Here is a 19,268-nt window from a genome sequence, read left to right as displayed (position 1 = left end):
GTGACAGTGAGAGACATTTAAGCTGGTGTTGAGACGACAAGGTTTTGTTAATCTCATGGCAGACGAAATGAACTGATAGAAAAAAAAACAAGAAGCAGGCATTGTTTGGAAAGTAATAAATGCATTTTTTGCTAAAAGAGTTTTATTTATTGCTTGTTCGTAGTTGTGACGGTACCCAAGTTACACCATATCACTTTCTGTTTGCAGTGATATTTTTGGATATGATATTTACTACTTAGCTTAATATTATCTACTTTTTCTTGCTTTTTTTTTTTTTTTTTTTTGCTGTTTCACTTCAGCAAAAAATAGACATTTTTTTTTTTTTTCTTAAATTGAACATTCATTTCTCCTCTGACTGCAACTTGCATGTTTGTTTAAATTTATTATTTCAGGCTGTTACTCTCAATAAAGCATATTTTGTTTTTTATCAGTTATAAACCTAAGCAGTATGTAAAGTTTGATTTCTCTGATTTTATTACTTCAACAAAAAAGGCATTGTTGGTTTTGCCAATTTTTCAAATCTTGAACGGCATTTTTGGAGAATGCCCATCTCATCTCGGCTGTACTACTTGGATGTTACAAGTTTGATTTCTTTGATTTTATTACTCATTAGTATTGTCCCAGCTTAGTTTCATTTTTTAAAAATTATTTTCTCTGATCTTTCTCTACTGTATTATATAGTTCATATTCGTTCTTGACACAGTCATTCTTTTTTGATTATTTACTCTGACCCTTGTAGCAGCCAAAACTTGCTACAATAACAGGCAGGAGCTAATTCTCGCAGCTCGAGATCTGAAATCCATTTTCTCTCTGGCTTGTCCAATCACAAACTAGCTCTCAATCACGTGACCGAGTACATAAAAGGCGAAATCTGAAACTCTTATTCCTCTTTCTCCCTGCTCTGCTCGGCAGCACACACCGCCTGGAGGCTTCGGCCCCTGGCCAAAATGAGTATAACAACCAAGATGGCTCTCTTCTAGCTTCCACTTATTTCCATGTGCGGTACCCACATAAACTTTCTTTATCATGCTACAGAACTGCCCTTGTCAATACACCAACACACGCCCACCCACTACAGCACTTAAATACACTGAAGACTTTGCTCTTTCTCCTTTAACCGGCTTCTTTCGTCCCAACAACTGCTGACTGCAGGTACGTGTGGACTGAGCTGTTCTCTCCTCAACAAGCCGGCAATATATTAAATCTATCTTTACACAAGAACACTTCCACCTACTAACTTATTTCTCTCTTGTACATGCTACTAACGAAGATAACAAATAAAGTTATTTATTAATATAGAATAAAACTCCATTCCATTTTGTCATCATTAACTAAAATGGTGACCTCAGAATACGAAACCTTGTATAGCTTTGTTTGTTATTTTCGTTATGCTTAGCTTCTTAAAAACAACAAACTTTCAGTATAACTAACATTTCATGTTGCAGCAGGATTCTTTCCTTTCAAAAATTAATTTTGACCGCGTACTCATCACAAAAAAAAGTATGCACTTTTCATAGAAAATCCTAAACAATCTTCAAAATGTTGCTTACTCATAACTTGAGAATCCTCTAGAACACTGTTGTACCACCGGACATTCTTTTCGCCGAAAAGAAAAATAAAACGTCATCGCTCTGGACACTTAAAACTAAATAGCTGAAACCTTTTCAAAGACACATGTCTCATAAACATTTTAGCAAAAACACATTTTCACTGAAAATAATCGGATGCATTTCCCTCTAAATAATAAAACAAAGAAAAAAACATCTTTTCTTTCACAACGACTACATATACAAAAAAAAAAATACACAAAAAAAAGAGTGAGCACTTTCTTCATGTACGAAGACACTTGACTTTTATTTGTTTCATGCTTCCTTTTTATATACCAACTCTCTGCCTTATGCGCACACCGTGGATATGTATACAACAACAAAAACATGGGTCAACTCGACTCCATTTACACACGTGGCGCAAATATTCTCTGCTACAAGAGACATTCCCCTCTCAAAATTATCTTACAAAAAAAATTCTTTTCACAGAAAAACACCATTTTTTTCCCCCACAGAAAAAATAAATAACTGTTTACTGAAAAATCAAGTCCAACAAAAATGTGTTACTGGCGACTAGCCATCCAAAACTCTTCACAGAAGAACACACTCGAAGCATTTATTTTTTCACAATCACCACCAAAGTAAACACGTCCACAAAACAATTCGTCACTGACGTTTAGTAACGAGCAACTTAACGACTTCAAATTCCACTGGAATCGTTCAAATTTAAAGAAATTATATACAATTCTACGAAACAAATTTGAACACAGTCACAAACATTAAGCCTCATGTTGAGACAAAAAACGGTTTTACAAGCAGCTGTCACAGACGGACATATTGCAAAATTTTTATTTTTATTTTATTTATTTTTTTTTTTTATTACATTTTCACCTCAAACAAGGCACATTGCCACATTGATGTAGGGGGTTACTATTAGGGACACAGGCTACAGGGGTACTAGGTGGGGAGTTGGCCAGCAAGATGTCGGTTCACGTTACACTTGAACTTCTGCATGTCAGTACAGTTGGGGAAGCAGGAACCTGGAAGGGAATTTAACGAACCAGACGTAACTCAGCATTTGCTCGGCTTTGTCCGGCGCATGACGTCAACAGCCGGATATAACCGAGCGTTGGCGACAAAATAGAAACAACGCTACAAAATAACTGTACAATGAAATTGTAAAATGCAGAAACATAAAAAAATTAAATAAGTAAAAAGCAAAAACCTACCGTTCATTTATGTTTTTATGACTATTATTGTTTAAAATTGTTTTCTGTTTTCAATCCTTCACGACTGAGACAATTTTTATTTTTGTACCTTTTCTCCACGTTAAAAAACGACCCTGGTGTCTAACTCTGTCCCGTGGGGAGGCATAGTAAATAGGTACATATAAAATAAGTTTTTTTTTTGTTGTTAAATAATAGGAAACTTTTTTTGTCTGAACTGTTTTTTTAGTTTTTTTTTTTCAATTTTTAACATAAAAAAAAACATTGACTATGTCTTAAACACGTAAAAGTTAATATATATATATATTTTTTTTTTTTTGCAACTCTTTATGTCAAATAAATGGAAAAGCCTAAAAAAGGGCAATAAAAAGCATAGGGGGGGGGGGCAGGAACAAGGATTATTTGTACATTTTTTTTCGCCAGAAACAAGGACTTTTTTTTATTCATTAGTGGAAGGAGGGTTTCGGCGTTCCTATTTGGTACATTGACCAAGAAACCCTCCTTTTTAGCGGGGTCGTATCCACCGAAGACCCAGACCACTGCCACCGGTGTCAGAAGTCTGCCGACGTTGTGTTTTCTGCGGTTAAAAACGGACTCATCGATTTCTACCGTATGGCCTGGGCCTCCAATCTGCCGGGGATTCCTAAGAAAATAGTCCCTGCATATATCACGGAGGAAAATTTTCCAATCCACAATTGTGTGGCGAGAACGTAACCCACATTCGCGATGGAGATTTTTTGTAGATGCCATCTCGAACGCCCATAAGTATATTATTTTTACATGCGATGGTTAGTCGTGATTTTGAGAAGAAGGTCCCAATCCTAATGGAGGTCCATCGACAACATGTTACACTTCTACACCTCCAACCGTAACCGTCGGAAAGGCTTGTTCTCTTTGCAAGTACACAATCCTGGCCAAAATGTAAACACCTTTTCTCTTCTGCCAACAATTTCCGTTGCTGGCAAAAGTTTAGTGCAGCCTCTGGGGTCTGGAGCTGGTCCGCAAGGTTTGTAATATTCATTATTATTTCGTCAGTTATCTTTTAAAACATTTTTTTTTTTTTAACTCTCTTCAAATAAGCGTTTCTTGAGTTGTGACACTCTTCCAATTGATAGCGAAATTCTCGTCTGCTTAATTGGCAACGCTTGGTTATATCCGGCTGTTGACGTCATGCGCCGGACAAAGCCGAGCAAATGCTGAGTTACGTCTGGTTCATTAAATGCACAAGTACCCCAAAGTCTAGCGGTTCTGGGGAAGAAACTGCTGGAGTAGAAGGTTCTCTTACATCTAGAGAACTTTACTGTGAAGGGGTGGGATTTTACTGCTTGTCGGGTTTGTCGGGGGTATTTACGTCGATGGGCTACAAGTGCTTGCAGTTCGTCGGAACATTCACCGTTAAAGTACTTGTAGAACAAACAGAGGGATGCTACATTACGTCGATGGGACAGAGGCTGAAGCTTGGATGACAGTTCAGGATCTATTAGGTTGGCGACTCTCTTTCGAACCTTATCTAGGAGTGAGAGATTAGTAGCAGATGCACCGGCCCAAATATGACAACAATACTCCATACATGGGCGAATGGTGGCCTTATAGAGGTACAGGATACTTTCAGGTATTAGTAGCTTTCTAGCACGGTAGAGAGAGCTTACCTTTTTCGCAGCGGTCCTGGCAATGCTCTCAATGTAATTGTTCCAACTCATGTTTCCTGTGAACGTTAGGCTGAGGAGTTTAAAAGATGTGTTGTCAGATAAAGAGTCTTTGGCCATTGCTATTGGTGGTAGAGAAGAGTTCGTTTAGTCTTGGCAGCATTAAATGTGACCATCCATTTTTATCCCCATTCCATTACAGATTGGAGGTCATCCTCTAGTGTTTCTGCCATTTCTTTAGATATGTGTTCATTTGTTTTCCTGTCATGTCTGTTGTAGAGTGTGGTGTCATCAGCATATATAGCCATCTCAGAGACAATTTTGTCAGGGAGGTCATTTATGAATATTAGGAATAATAGAGGTCCAAGGATAGACCCCTGAGGCACTCCCGCATTTATATCATGTTGTTTAGATGTACGACCATCAAGGAAAACCTGGATTTTTCTCTTATCTAAGAAGGATTTAATTATGTTAAGTATTCTTCCAGTGATACCGTATGATCTGATTTTCCTGAGAAAACCTTCATGCCATACCCTGTCAAAAGCCTTAGATATATCTAGAGCTACCGCTCTACCCTCCACTGCTTTGTTAATTGAATGGTATATACACTCAGAGATTACAGTTAGAATGTCTGCTATGGAACGGGCTCTCCTAAATCCATATTGTTGGTCGGTCAGAAGTTTAGCATCTGTAAGGTGATGGACTAGAGCTTCGTTAATTATGGACTCAAATATTTTGGCAAAAAGTGGGAGGAGTCTAATGGGACGGTAAATTACTGGGTCAGTTCTTTTGCCAGAATTCTTGAAAACTGATACCACAGAAGCACTCACTATTTTGAATTTTCTAAATTAAAACTGACACACATAAAAAAACCTTTCTTTTATTTTGATAAAAATTTTTGGTTTTAGGTATCTGTAGCAGTTGAACCTTGCTACAACAACAGGCTGGAGCTAATTCTCGCAGCTCGAGATTTGAAATCCATTTTCTTCCTGGCTTGTCAAATCACAAACCAGCTCTCAATCATGTGACCACGTACATAAAGGCAAAATCTGAAACTCTTACTCCTCTTTTTCCCTGCTCTGCTCAGCAGCAAACATTGCCGGGAGGCTTCGGCCCCTGGCCAAAGTGAGTATAACAACCAAGATGGCTCTCTTCTAACTCCCACTTATTTCCATGTGTGGTACCCACACAAACTTTCTTTATCATGCTACAGAACTGCCCTTGTCAATACACCAACACACACACACCCACTATAACACTGAAGACTTTGCTCTTTCTCCTTTAACCGGCCTCTTTCGTCCCAACAACTGCTGACTGCAGGTACGTGTGGACTGAGCTGTTCTCTCCTCAACAAGCTGGAAATATATTGAATCTATCTTTACACAAGAACACTTTCACCTACTAACTTATTTCTCTCTTGTACACGCTACTAACGAGGATTACAAATAAAGTTGTTTATTAAATGTTAAAATGGGACTTCTTTGTCTTCATCATTAACTAAACCCTCTTCCTCCTGTATATATATTTCTTGGTCGTTCTTGACACTGAATCTTCTAAGATGCCAGTCTGGTATCTGATATTTCACTTGTTGGGAACAAGTCTATCTTTAGCCTTTGTTGGACAGTGATAAAATCACCAGTTTCTGGTTAGCCACATAACCAGTTTAGAGGTAGATTTTTTGTTGGACAGCCTAGTAACCCCTTCTTTTTCTGTTGGTCTCTTGAAGAGTTTATCTTTTTAGTCGAGAGGATTGAATATTGGTAATGAGGTCTCTTTCAGGCTTTATTTGTCTTGAAGTGATTCTACCTTTCTCTTCTTTTTATTCATTTATTTAATTATTTTATCCAACCTTCTACAGATCCACACAACGAGCACTTTACTATTTCTTATAGTAACATTAGAGGTCTCAGGTCAAACTTTCCTGATATTCAGTTCCTTTCTTTTACACAAATATCCTCAAATTCTTGCTCTTTGTGAGATTAATTTATATTTTCCTATTTTGGTAGCAATGATTTACATGTTCTTTATCTGTTTGAGATTGTATTTGCTGCACTCTACTTCCTGTTTGTTCTTTTTATACCGTTCCCCTTCTGACAATGACTGCTCTATATCGAGCGGTATTGACAATGCATTACAACTTCCTCTGTTAAGCTCTATCTTTGTGTTCGGTGACTTTAATGCTCACCATTTTGACTTGCTCTCCCACTCTAATCACACAAATCTTGCTGGAGAAATTTGTTAACTTTTCTCTGTCTCATTACTTGTCCCAAATTGTCACCATCCTTAAACACTTTTCTGATAATGACCTTTATCAACTATCTTAACTTGATCCTTTTTTTTTTTTTTTTTTTTTTTTTTTTTTTTTTTACTTCTGTTCTTGAATCATGTTCTATTTCCTCTTCTCCTCCATTCATCATGCTGTTGTTGATATTGAGATTGATTTTTCTGTTAAGTCATCAATTGATCGTCCCTTCCATAGGAAAACGTTTAACTACATGTAGGCTGACTGGAATGGGTCTCGCAGCTTCCTATATGATGTTCAATAGGATCCTATATTTAGTATGAATGCAGCTGCTAATGTTACTGACTGGCTTCTTGGTGGAATCAACACATTTATTCCTTATCGTCAGTTTCAAACCAAACCTCATTCTTCTCCTTGGTTTTCATCTGTTTGTGCTTCTACCATTGCCCATCGTTACCATTACTTCAATCAGTATCTTCAGGACTTCTGAGTCTTCTAGACAATCTTACAGAACAGCTATAAATGCTTGCAGTCTAGCAAGAGAGCAATTTCTGTGGTTAAGTCTAGCTATTATCAAAGAATTTGTGACTATCTCATCTTATAAGGTTGGCTCTCATGATTTTTAGTGAATCTATAATGGTGTTATTAAAAGTGGCAATCCCCCCTTCCCGACCTTCTGGTCCTGGATTTTTCAAGAATATGGCTGCAGTTGCATACGCATGGACTTCTATCATTGTAAAACACACACACAGACACACACAAACTTGAACAGCCTTTAGCTAAAACGAATGTACAAACTCAATACATTGACTCTATAAACTTTTTCCTCATTCAAACTCCTGACATTATTAAGCCCTTTTCCTCTCTCTTGCTCTCATTAATAGGTTAATTCAAAGATAAACTGTTTGTAGACTTTTGGCAACCAACAGATTTTTCTAATTCCCATGGCGTAAAGGATAAAGTACTAGGTAAAATTCAGCTGTAAGTTACACTCTTCTAGAGATTGAGGGTTCAATCCTCAATGCGAGCGATACAAAGATACAAAGAATACAATTGCAAATTACTTAAAACTCCAAGGTTATAAACTTGCCAATGATAAGTATTAGATGGAATAGATTCTAATTCTGAAAACAGCAGTTCTTCCCTCTTTGCCAGAAACCATTCCTGGAATGTGAGGACTAAAGGATAACATAAGGGAAGTGAGAGTTACGCAGCTGCGGAAAGTGAACCCAAGATCCACTTTTTACTCTCCTTCAAGTAAATTTCCTGCTGCTGCTATTATTATTACAAGCAGAACCTGTGGAAATTCCACAGTAGTTGAAAACATCAATAGAATGTCTCTCAATGGAATAATCAGTGTAATATGAGGTCCGACCAGACCATGAATTAAAAAAATAAATATTTTTGTAGACAAATATGAGTAATTGCTTGAGATATATTATTACAAAAAATAGAAATAAGACACTGGATGGCGAAAAATAACATTAGTATTTTGATCTGCACTGACAGACACTGGATGGCAATAACTAACTTATAATTGTAACCTACATCGACAGAATACTGTCTGGCTATAAATTACTTATTAGTATTGTGATCTGCACCCACTATACAGTGGCTTGAAATAAGTAACTTTGTATTGCAATCTGTACCCATCAGTCTCTAACTGGCCATAACTAACTTATTAGTAATTCGATCTGAACCCACTTTGCACTGGCTGGCAATAAATGACATTAGCATTGTGATCTGAGTCCACCGTACACTGCTGGCGATCAATAACTTACAAATATTTTGATCTGTATCCACCAGACACTGGTTGGCGATCAATAACTTATTAGTATTGGTATCTGTACTCATCATACCCTGGCTGGCAATAAAAACCTTATGAGTATTGTGATCTGCACCTACTATAAACTGGTTGATTATAAATAACTTATGAGTATTGTGATCTGTACCCAACATAAACTGGCAGGCGATAAATAACTTATGATTATTCTGATCTGTACCCACTAGACACTGACTGACAATATTCCATGTTCATAAGAGAATTCAGTTGGTGCAATTTGGAATATTATATTTTTATTTTAAAGTATGTTTACGAATACAATGATAACGGTTGAAGTGACAAACATAATCTATAATATAAATCTCACCTGTCTGTTTAAATGTATGTGTCTGCCTAAAACTTTCGACAGAGGCGACGAATTTTCACGAGATTGGTATCGTTTTAAAGCTCGAACCTTCAGACAACGAATATCGAAAAATTAACCTACAACATTAATTCCTTCACCCTCAACTGGGCACTTTTCTACAGAGAAGATCGTTTTTTTCGCTGACATTTTTTGGAAGTCATTCAACCCTCGCGTTCACGACATCGCATAAAAGGTGTTATTTCTATGACATCACAACAACGGTAGGCACATCGGTAAGACAGCTTTTTTTTTCACCTCTTTTTCCTCTGCCGCATAACGGGTTCGAGCCTACTTACTATTCTCTATTTTTTTTTTTTTTTTGCGCTTGCAATTTTCTTTTTTTTTCTTTTTGCTCAACCGACACTCTTACACGCACCTCCACTTTCTTTTCCACCTTCACGTCACAGGTTCCAGCCTGCCTGTCTACCACAACTTTTTTTTTCTTTTTTTGCTGAACACACACCTTGAAACACCCAGGCAACGCCGGGCACCCATGCTAGTCTATAATATAAACCTCACCTGTCTGTTTAAATGCATGTATGTATGTATGTATGTTTGTATGTCTGCCTAAAACGTTCGACAAAGGTGACGGATTTTCACAAGATCGGTGTCGTTTTTAAGCTCGACCCTTCGGACGATAAATATCCAAAAATTGACTAAAAACATTAATTCCTTCATCCTCAAATGGGTACCTTTCTACAAAAGGGGGTCCATTTTTTTGCCAATATTTTTGAAAGTCATCCCCTTTTTTCAATTGACTAGCCTTAATTTAAACCTTCGCCACTTCTGGTTTGTCGATAGACGCAACGGCAAAGATGTCACTTTTTTTTTTCATGTTCTTTTCCTACTTCGCGGTAGGAGTTCGAGCCTGTGTGCCTACTTCCACTTTTTTTTTTTTTTTTGCTCAACTCCAAACACCCAGGCTAATCTATTATATAAACCTCACTGTCTGTTTAAATGTATGTATGTATGTATGTCTCACAAAACATTTGACAGAGGCAATGGATTCTGACAAGATCAGTATCATTTTGAAGCTCAATGTCTCAGACAACAAATATTGAAAACTTAGCCAAAAACATTAATTTGTATACTTCCTAGATCGTAATATCTCAAATTCACAAGCGGACATCATTTCTATCGTTTTTTTTGATCAAGTTTTAAAAAATTCCCGTCATGTTGGCTGTTTGTTTGTCTTTTTCGTATAAATAAAGCAAAACTAATTGAACGCTGGCGCCGACTCCCGGCCTTTGCCCGGTAGTATCTGTTGTGTAATTGGTCCTTGGTTAATGTAGGGGAAACCCTTCATACCAAGACAATTACTATTTATTTGGATACTGCCAGAGTGCCCCCTCTTTTGGGAGAACTGGTTTTCCCCAACATTAAAAACGATACTTTTGTGGAGCAACAAATAATTAAAACAGCAGAAAGCGGGAAGCTTAACTAGCCTCTGGCCAGATTTAAAAAGCAACGTTCATTTCTTCACATGCGTGATTCTTAAGTTAATTACCAACTCATTGATTTCGCTATCCGCTACAGCATAATGGATAGCAAGAAAGACTAATTACTCTATGTTTTTAAGTTCGATCCTACCTCTCTTTCTATCTTTATTTAAAATTTTTTTATTTCATCTTTGTGCCAATATCCTTCATCCGAGCAAAATTTAATTACCAACTCTTTTTTTCACATCCTTTTCCTCCTTCGCGGTACGGATTCGAGCCTGCCTGCTTTTTTTTTTTTTTTTTTTAAATCAACACACAGCTCCAAACACCCGGGCAACCCCACTAGTAATATATAGATTATTATTAGAATGTTACAATTACTGCTTGATTTGGACACTTTTAAGCTTTTATAGATTTTTATTACTAATGGTTTATCACATAATAAAATACATAAAAATTATTTTAAAAATAAGAGTTGAATTGTTTAACTAAAATAAAATATTTCATGATGACTAAAATTATTCTTAATTAAATTAATATTCCCAATTTAGAAAAGATCGCACACAAAGAAATCTTATTCTAAACTTAAGTATTTATATATCCCATGTTTAAGTAGAAAATACATAGATATTAAAAATTTTGTTAATGCATAGACACAGCAGCCTAGAAAGAAAATGTCCGCTGAGATTTTGTGTCCAACAAGTCTTGCAAATGATGTTTATGACAATGATTTCATATGGATTTAAGAAATAACAATATTCAAACTTGTCATGAAGCTAGCTGACACTTTCAAAATGATTCAATGGATTGCAAAGCATCCGTTAATAGCTAATTCTTGGAGGTGTGAAATGTTCAAAAGATGGATTCTGTCGTAAACACTTTTTTTTTTTTTTTTTTTTAGAGAAGCTTTAGGGTTTGTGCTTTTTGAGCAAAACCTAAGAAAATAAATAATTAAACACAAGCTTCTGAAACAACGAACACAACAACTTCAATAAATGTAACAAAGTAAAGGTTTATTCAGGTGAATGTTCACAGGGAGATATTATCCCTGGGTAAAAGCTGGACTGTCTACCTGGTGCTATCGCTATAGTTATTCCGAGTGGGAATCGTCAATACCGGATGAAATAACACAGAGGTGGAGAGAGAGCAAAGAAAAGGGTCCGATCCGCTTGGCGTCTCTCTCAGTAAGGAAGAGCTTTTTCCTTAAAACCGGAAGCTGTCTGATTTATTTAGAGGATAGAAAGGATCAATGCGCCGCATCCTCTGATTGGTCAGTATGTGGCCAAATAACACAGGGAAGAGGCATTGATTTGCAAAAGAAAATAGTTCCATTTGTTTCTGCTACAAAGCAAACTTTCCTTATGAACAATTATCTTGATAATTAATATGCGGAGTAAAGATTTCTTTCTGTTTCAGTTTTCGTATAAACTCAATGGCCATTTTCTTTCCAGGACGTAGTGTCTACACATTACCAACCAAACGCTATAAAACTCTAGTATTTAAATCTCAGAAGATATGGTTATTTTTTTTTTTTTACATTAAAATTCCCCATGTTTTAGCATTATTCTTTTACAAAATGCTACCCTAAATTTTATTTGTACATCTAGAGAGTTACTGCTTTGTGAAAGGTTCTTACTGACTATGGGTACAATGAGATTTATTTTGTTCTTGAAATGAAAGAGTAAGTGGGTAAAGTAATTTTAATGACCTAAAAATCCGTCTTTGAAGGTATGTTAGAAGGCAAAAGAGACAAGGAGAAGATGGAGAGAAAATGCTTTTGATTGGACATCTCACAACAGGTGGGCATCCATCAACTAACTTGCCCTGGATCGGAAGGAAAATGTGACTCAACATGAAAAAATCTGAGCTTTTTTTTTTGGGGGGGGGGGTATTTTTTAATAAAATAAATACTTTATATTAAGATTCATTTATTAATAAATTATGAAAAACTTCAATAAGATCAGATAATTCTCTGATATTTGGTGATTTTTTTTTTTTTTTTTTTTTTTTAAATCAGGAGATATTCATTTTTGGGGGAGGAAAAAAACTTTAATTTTTATTGTTTGTTCCTAATTTTCCTTAACATTAATTGTTATGCAATGATGATATTCATCTGTTCTGATTTAGTTTAAGGATAAAAAGATAGATGGCGAAACATGGGACGTAACACTTTATTTTAATATGTTATAAGACGAATAATGATGGAAAGGTCATTGGATGATTAATGATTACTTACTTTCATTTCTGTTATGAGCGTTCTAGGCTGCACTGCCGTCTGCCGGGAAACAACTTTGATATTTATGTTCGTACGATCCAAGGGAGGTAACTCTGGACTGCATACTTAGGGTAAAGAGTTAATATTTTAATATCTTTTTCAAGCTTGTATTTATTTGCTTCCCCGCTGAACAAAGTGGGCACAAAGCCGTTTTTTAATGTGGGGAGGAAAATTACCCAACAAAAAGTTTGTTTTGCCTGGTTCGAAAGCTGTACAAGGACCCTACTTGGTTGTCTATATGATTTGATTTCAATAAAGAAGACTTCATCAGGAAAAACACAGATTCATAAATTGATGACATTCTGTTTAATGAAACAGCAGTGCCAACAGTGGAACTTGCATGTCATCTTGACAAGTTTAGCCTAATGCAAAACCATCGGAATCATTGAAAGGAAGAACAGTATTGGGTTTCTGGCTCAATACAGACAACGCAGGAGGATTAATATTTATGAAAAGAAAAGACCTGCTAGAGGTAAGTGGTAAAATGAGCAAGTGTGGACTGTTTTCTGCCTGTGGAATACTGGTGGGTTACTCCCCAATATCTGGATGGCTTAGAACCACCTGCAGCTATTTTAAATAATAAAAAAAGAGCAGAAGAAATCGACTGGGAAGCTATGGTGGATAGCAAAACTTTTTTTTTTCTTATTCAATTTTCACCCCAAACAAGGTGCAGTGCTACTTTGAAGTAGGGGGCTACTATCGGGGACATAAGTTGCAGGGGTATTATGAAGAGCGATGAGTAGCAAGATGTCTGTTCACGTTACATTTGAACTTCTGCATGTCAGTACAGTTGGGAAAGCAGAATCCCGGAAGGGATTTCCAAAATCTAGCAGTTGTGGAAGAAACTATTGAAGTAGAATAACCGTTTTCTCAAGTCAAACAGAGGTGAAAGAAATCTCATTTCAACTTTTTCTCCATGAAAATGAATAGTAGAGACGTTGTTTCCAAGCAGAATCGGACAAAAACACTATCAATTTACACATGGAACTTTCTTGGTTGTATCGATTTAGCGGAGAATTAATTCTATTCATTTGTTTCTCATAAATACAGCACGTTGGCGGCCAACCCGGCAGTTTCGGCCAGGCACTAGCTCCGGCCAGGGAAGTAGGAGGCGGCCCCCAAAACGACAACTGACGCTACCAATCACGTCGGCCAAACCAAATCCACCAGCACCGAAGGATTCCACCAGCAGCAGTTCAAACAGCCCTTATCAGGGCTAAACAACCAGCCCTTGTCAGGACTAATAAGTTTTTTCTATTAATGCGATTCACTACTGCTTGCTTCCTGAGACCCACCAGCAGCGAACTTCACTCCCAGTCTCCAGCGCTTCCAGCTCACTCCTGCAGCCTTCCAGCCCTTGGTGCCTCCTGCAGCCTTGCCTGCCACCTCGCTCCTCTACCTTGCTTGCACCTTGTTCCTCCCTACCAATCATCCGTTCCTTAACACTGACCCTACGTTCTCAGTGTCCACCGCCCGTTCCTCAACACTGACCAGCGAGCAACCCTGAATGATGCTACATCTGGAGTACTTGTTCCAAACCTTAGCCTCCAGTGACGTGCGACCTTCATGGCGATCAGTATCCAGATCAAATGATTTTTTTTTTTGCTTCCTTTAAAAAAACTTTTAAAAATTTTTAATATTTAAAATAATTCATGTTTCGATGTCATTTGCGCATGCGTAGAGCCATCTTGTCATGAGAGGACCGTTTTTGGCTACCCCTGCCTGTACAAAAATGGCTAGTTTAGAGTGAAGGAATTAATGTTTTGGGCCAATTTTTTTATATTTATCAGGCGAAAATGATACCTATCTGGCGAAAATCCGTGGCCTGTGTCAAAAGTTTTTGCGAGACATACAAACACACACACATTTTCACTTTTATATATATATATATATATATATAGATTACTATCAGCAAAACCATTGCATATATATATAAGAAAATATGACAATACAAATTAGAAATGTATATGACAGAATATTATATAGATTAGAAATTTTATAAAATAAACATGGAAACTCAAAATATCTAACATTGCAAATTACTAATATATATATATATGGTATTTCAAACTTGTGTCATAGAACTGGATATGGTTTTTTGTTTAGTTCTATGTTCATTCTGAGAAGAGATGAGCTCATTGTTTATCGCTTGAGACACCCTTACTAGGGAATATAGATGGGGTTGCTCAGGTATTTTTCAGAATGCTGGTTTCTCAAAACCACACCTTAGCTTGCATGTAACTTCCTGGCAAGGATGTAAATAACATTGCATTGCAGAATTAAATGTGTATAAGCTGGTCACTCTTGAGCAAAGTGTAGCACTTGTTAGCTTCCTGATATTCCAGAGGGTTTGATAGTCCTCCTCAGAGAAGGAAACTGATGAAAAAAAAAAAAAACATTCTGGATAGACCGAGTCTATTAGCCATGTAAAGCAATCTTCTAATGATGGGGTCACAAACAAAATAATCGCTTACAATTTATGAGCAAGCACAGAAATAGTAAGGCATAGAAAACTGTCACGAGGATGCTCATGTCAGTGTGCAGTCTGGTCTAACTAGAGATAGTGAAACATGAACAAAGAAGCGGTCCTTAAGATATGTGGGGGAAAAAAAAATAAATCTTGCATTCATTCATTTTGATATATAGTACCATCGAAAAAGATATAGAGCCATATATTCTATCTTCAACTATGGATAAAAGAGTAGGGTAGACTAAACTCTCACACCTTGATTGCGCAACTAATCTAGAAGGAAAACTCTGAGGTAACACTTACCTTTCTCTGCTTATTCTGGCATCATTTTCAATTGTTAAAAACTTTTCTTGCTACTGCTACTGTACTCAGTAATGCCAGTTCAGGATAGGTGTAGTAGTTGGGATTGTGGAACCTTTGCTTCACTGTAGATTACCCATGTAAGAACCTTTACAGAGATCATCTATTTTCTCTAGAAACTGAAAACGACTTTTTTTAATACGAGGTTTCTTCAATAAGTTTACAGACTTTTTTCGTGCCGGCATTTAAAATTGTCATAGACTCTTGAAAATTATGTATGTTATTATGATACATCTTATGAGATGAGTGATCAATTTTTATGATTTCAGGTTCAAATGAATAGCTACAACAGAAATTGGAATACACCCTACTAAATCCTGGTTGTCACAGCTGGTGAATTTCAAAAATGCAATCTGGATATGAGGATACTTTAGAAGAATGATATGCAATAAAATTATGTTTTAAACTTTGGAAGAATGCCATAGAAACGTATGGAATGCTTCAGACTGGTTTTGGACCATCTTGCATAAATCAGTTTTAGAGTGGCATAAGAGATTCAAGGAAACCAGAGAGTCTGGGGTATGAGAGGCACAGGAGAAGTAAGGAAGCCAGAACATTAGAGTTGACAGGCTAAATAACGAATTTCATGGATAAGAACTGTCATGTGTCTATAGAGACAATAAGTAAGTGCACAGTTTGAGGTCAGTGCGGGAACTGTACACACAATTATTCACGAGGAACTGAAGCAAAACTGTTTAAGTGTTGCCTTAAGGAGAAGTGCTTTCCAAAACCCTGGAAAACCTCATCAGTATGCCCTGTATTTAAAAATTCAGGTGATACGTCATCTCCCTCTCAGTACAGACCAATAAGTCTCCTGTGTGTCATGAGTAAGTTGTTGGAATCCATATTAAATAAAGAAGTAGTCAACCACCTCAATAGAAACAACCTTCTTAGTGACACGCAATATGGTTTCCGCTCTGCAAGATCTACAGCAGATGTGCTAACAGTTATATCACATAGGATTAGTGAATCTCTTGACAAAGGTTTCCTTTCCAGGGCAATTGCTCTTGACATATCGAAGGCCTTCGATAAAGTATGGTATAAGGGCCTACTTCACAAGATTTCCAGCTACGGTATTACTGGAAAGGTTTTCTCAATTATTAAATCATTTCTCTCTGATAGGTTCATAAGAGTAGTGGTTGATGGGCAGAAATCAGAAGCCCACAGTATTAATGCTGGTGTCCCTCAAGGGTCCATCCTGGGCCCAACTCTCTTCCTGATCTACATCAATGATCTCCCAAAACACATAATTAAATCATTCATTCACATCTATGCTGATGACATGACCATCTATGGCAACACATCAAAGGCCGTAAATGACAAAGTTCTCTCTAATTCTTTCTCCTCTGATCTTGGGCGAGTGGTACAATGGGGGAAGAGGTGGCTGGTCACTTTTAATGCATCCAAAACCAAGCTTCTATCTTTACGTCATCAACGCTCTGATCCCCATCTGGCATCAATTGAAATGGATGGCTCTCGTCTTGGGGAGGCTCCATGTTTTGACAAGCGTCTGGGGTTGACCTTTACTCCTGATATGAAATGGAACACATATCAAATCTGTTGCCAGGGACGCTGGGAAAATGGTGGGATCCTTCTACCGCTCCAGAAGATATCTCACTACTAATGCAATTCTCTATCTGTATAAAAGCCAAGTACGTCCAAAGATGGAGTACTGCTGCCACATCTGGGCAGGAGCTGCTAAAAACAGCCTATCCTGCCTTGACAGAGTACAAAATAGATTTTGTGGTTTAGTGAGGGATGCCCTTTTCTCTTCCCTGCAACCTCTCTCCCACAGAAGAGACGTTGCGAGCCTGTCTGTTTTATCGTTATTTCCATGGCAGGTGCTCGTCTGAGCTTCAATCCCTCGTTCCCCCCCTCGCCAATCTTTCACGAGAAACACCCGTCTGGCTGAAACTACTGTCAATAATTTTCCCCACCCTTTATCTGTGCCTAAATCCAAACGTAGATTCCATGAGCAAAGCTTCTTTCTTAAAACTGCACGCCAGTGGAACTCTCTGCCACTTGCCTGTTTCCCACCTGACTACAACTTGGATGTCTTCAAATCCAACATAAACTCCTGACAAACCGCCCCCTTAAGACACTATCAAAACCCCCAATACTAATGATTACTACAATACTATCTCATTGATTACTGTACACGCAATAACCCTTATCTCTGAGTGGCCTTCGGGCCTTGATAAGTGGTGACCCCCATGTAAAAAAAAGAAAAAAAAAAAAAAGAAAAAGAAAGATTTCCACAAATGCACCAGTCCACAACTTCATTCCTGTCACAGACTATTTAACCCGATGGACCCAATGGACACTTTTAGTTATTCCCTAAGGTCAAGAAAAACCTTAGAGGCTGTCATTATGAGACAATTGGGGAAATGAAAGAGGCTGTGATGAGAGTCATTGACATGCTCACACAAGAGGACTTCCAGAAGTTGTTGAAGTGGTAAAAGTACATCGTAACCAGAGGAGATTTCATGTGTACTATCAATAAAAGTGCCCATACAAGTCTGGAAACATTGAAGGTGCCTTTTATATACAGTAGATTATTAAATAATCTACTGAAGTAATTTATATATAGATGCAAGAGAGAGATAGCAATGCAAACTTAGCCCAATCTTAAATTTATTTCAACCCTCTATGAACCTTCTCAAATGAGGACAGTTAGGTTAGCATCTGACTTAAAAAGTGAGAATGTTACAATTTATTTTATCTTTTTATTTTTTTTTTGCTTTTATTAGAAAAAAAAGGGTAAAGGGAAATTAGAAAAAAAAGATAAATAATAAAAATAGAGATGAGAAAAATGAATGAAGAAGTTGAGAAAGAAAGCCAGTAGGGAGGAAAGAATGGAGGAACTGAGGTTGTTGGGAGAGATTAAAAAAAAAAGGGGGACAAAGGAGAAAAAGACCCACAGAGAAAAGAAACTAGAAATATCGGGTGCATGACCTCAAAAAACAAAAAATAAATAAATAAATAAATAAGAATTAAGCCGGATGACATCTGACCAATTTTAACTTATGCCTAAACTAATGAATGCTAGAATGAATTACATCTTGGCTATGATTTTAAATTTTTAAATGTGATTTTAGGTACTTGTACAATTTAATCAAGACATTAAACAATGAAAATATTGAAGAAAAAAGTTTATATTGTACGTATCCGTTATGGAATGAAGTTCTTCCAAAAAATTTCACTTAATTTCATCAAGTAGTTTTTTTTGTTTTTTTTTTACAGCGAAAAAAGAATTTGTTATTATACCGAGCAAAAGGTTCGATTTTTAGGAAGAAAAGCTAGAATTAAAGATGGGGAGGGAGTGTCGGCGCTTCAAATTGAGTTATCTCCCTGTAGTGTGTGCTAAAAATTCAAACAAAAATAAAAAAAATTAAATGTCTACCTTCAACGTGCCGTCATAAAAACGTGTTTGTACACTGTAAAAAAAAATAAATAAATAAAAATAAACACTCAATCAAATTAAGTGAAATTTTTTTCGGAGATCTTCAGTTCAAAACGTTGATATTTTCATTTTTTAATGTCATGATTAAACTGTGCAAGTACCAGATTTTATTTTTAATTCATTAATAAAATAAAAACTAATATCTCCAGGTATTCCTCTCTTGCATAACCCGACAGAATGAAAAATTGAGAAAGTAAAAATTTTAAACCTTGCATACATGTTTATATTGTACTCATACGTACACACATATTGGATTAAATTTTGTGGGTTTTTTTTTGTTTTTTTTTAAACTTTTGGTATGCTCTGCTTCACATGGAAGTCTCACACTTGAGGTATCCTACAGGAATTGCTTTATCTTTTTATAATTGATATTCGTATATATAATAAATATTTCTAACTTACTTTAGCTTA

Source organism: Euprymna scolopes, chromosome 14, assembly GCF_053919585.1.
Source record: "Euprymna scolopes isolate OS-2025 chromosome 14, ASM5391958v1, whole genome shotgun sequence".
Lineage (NCBI taxonomy): Eukaryota > Metazoa > Mollusca > Cephalopoda > Sepiida > Sepiolidae > Euprymna > Euprymna scolopes.
This window is presented reverse-complemented; position numbering follows the sequence as displayed.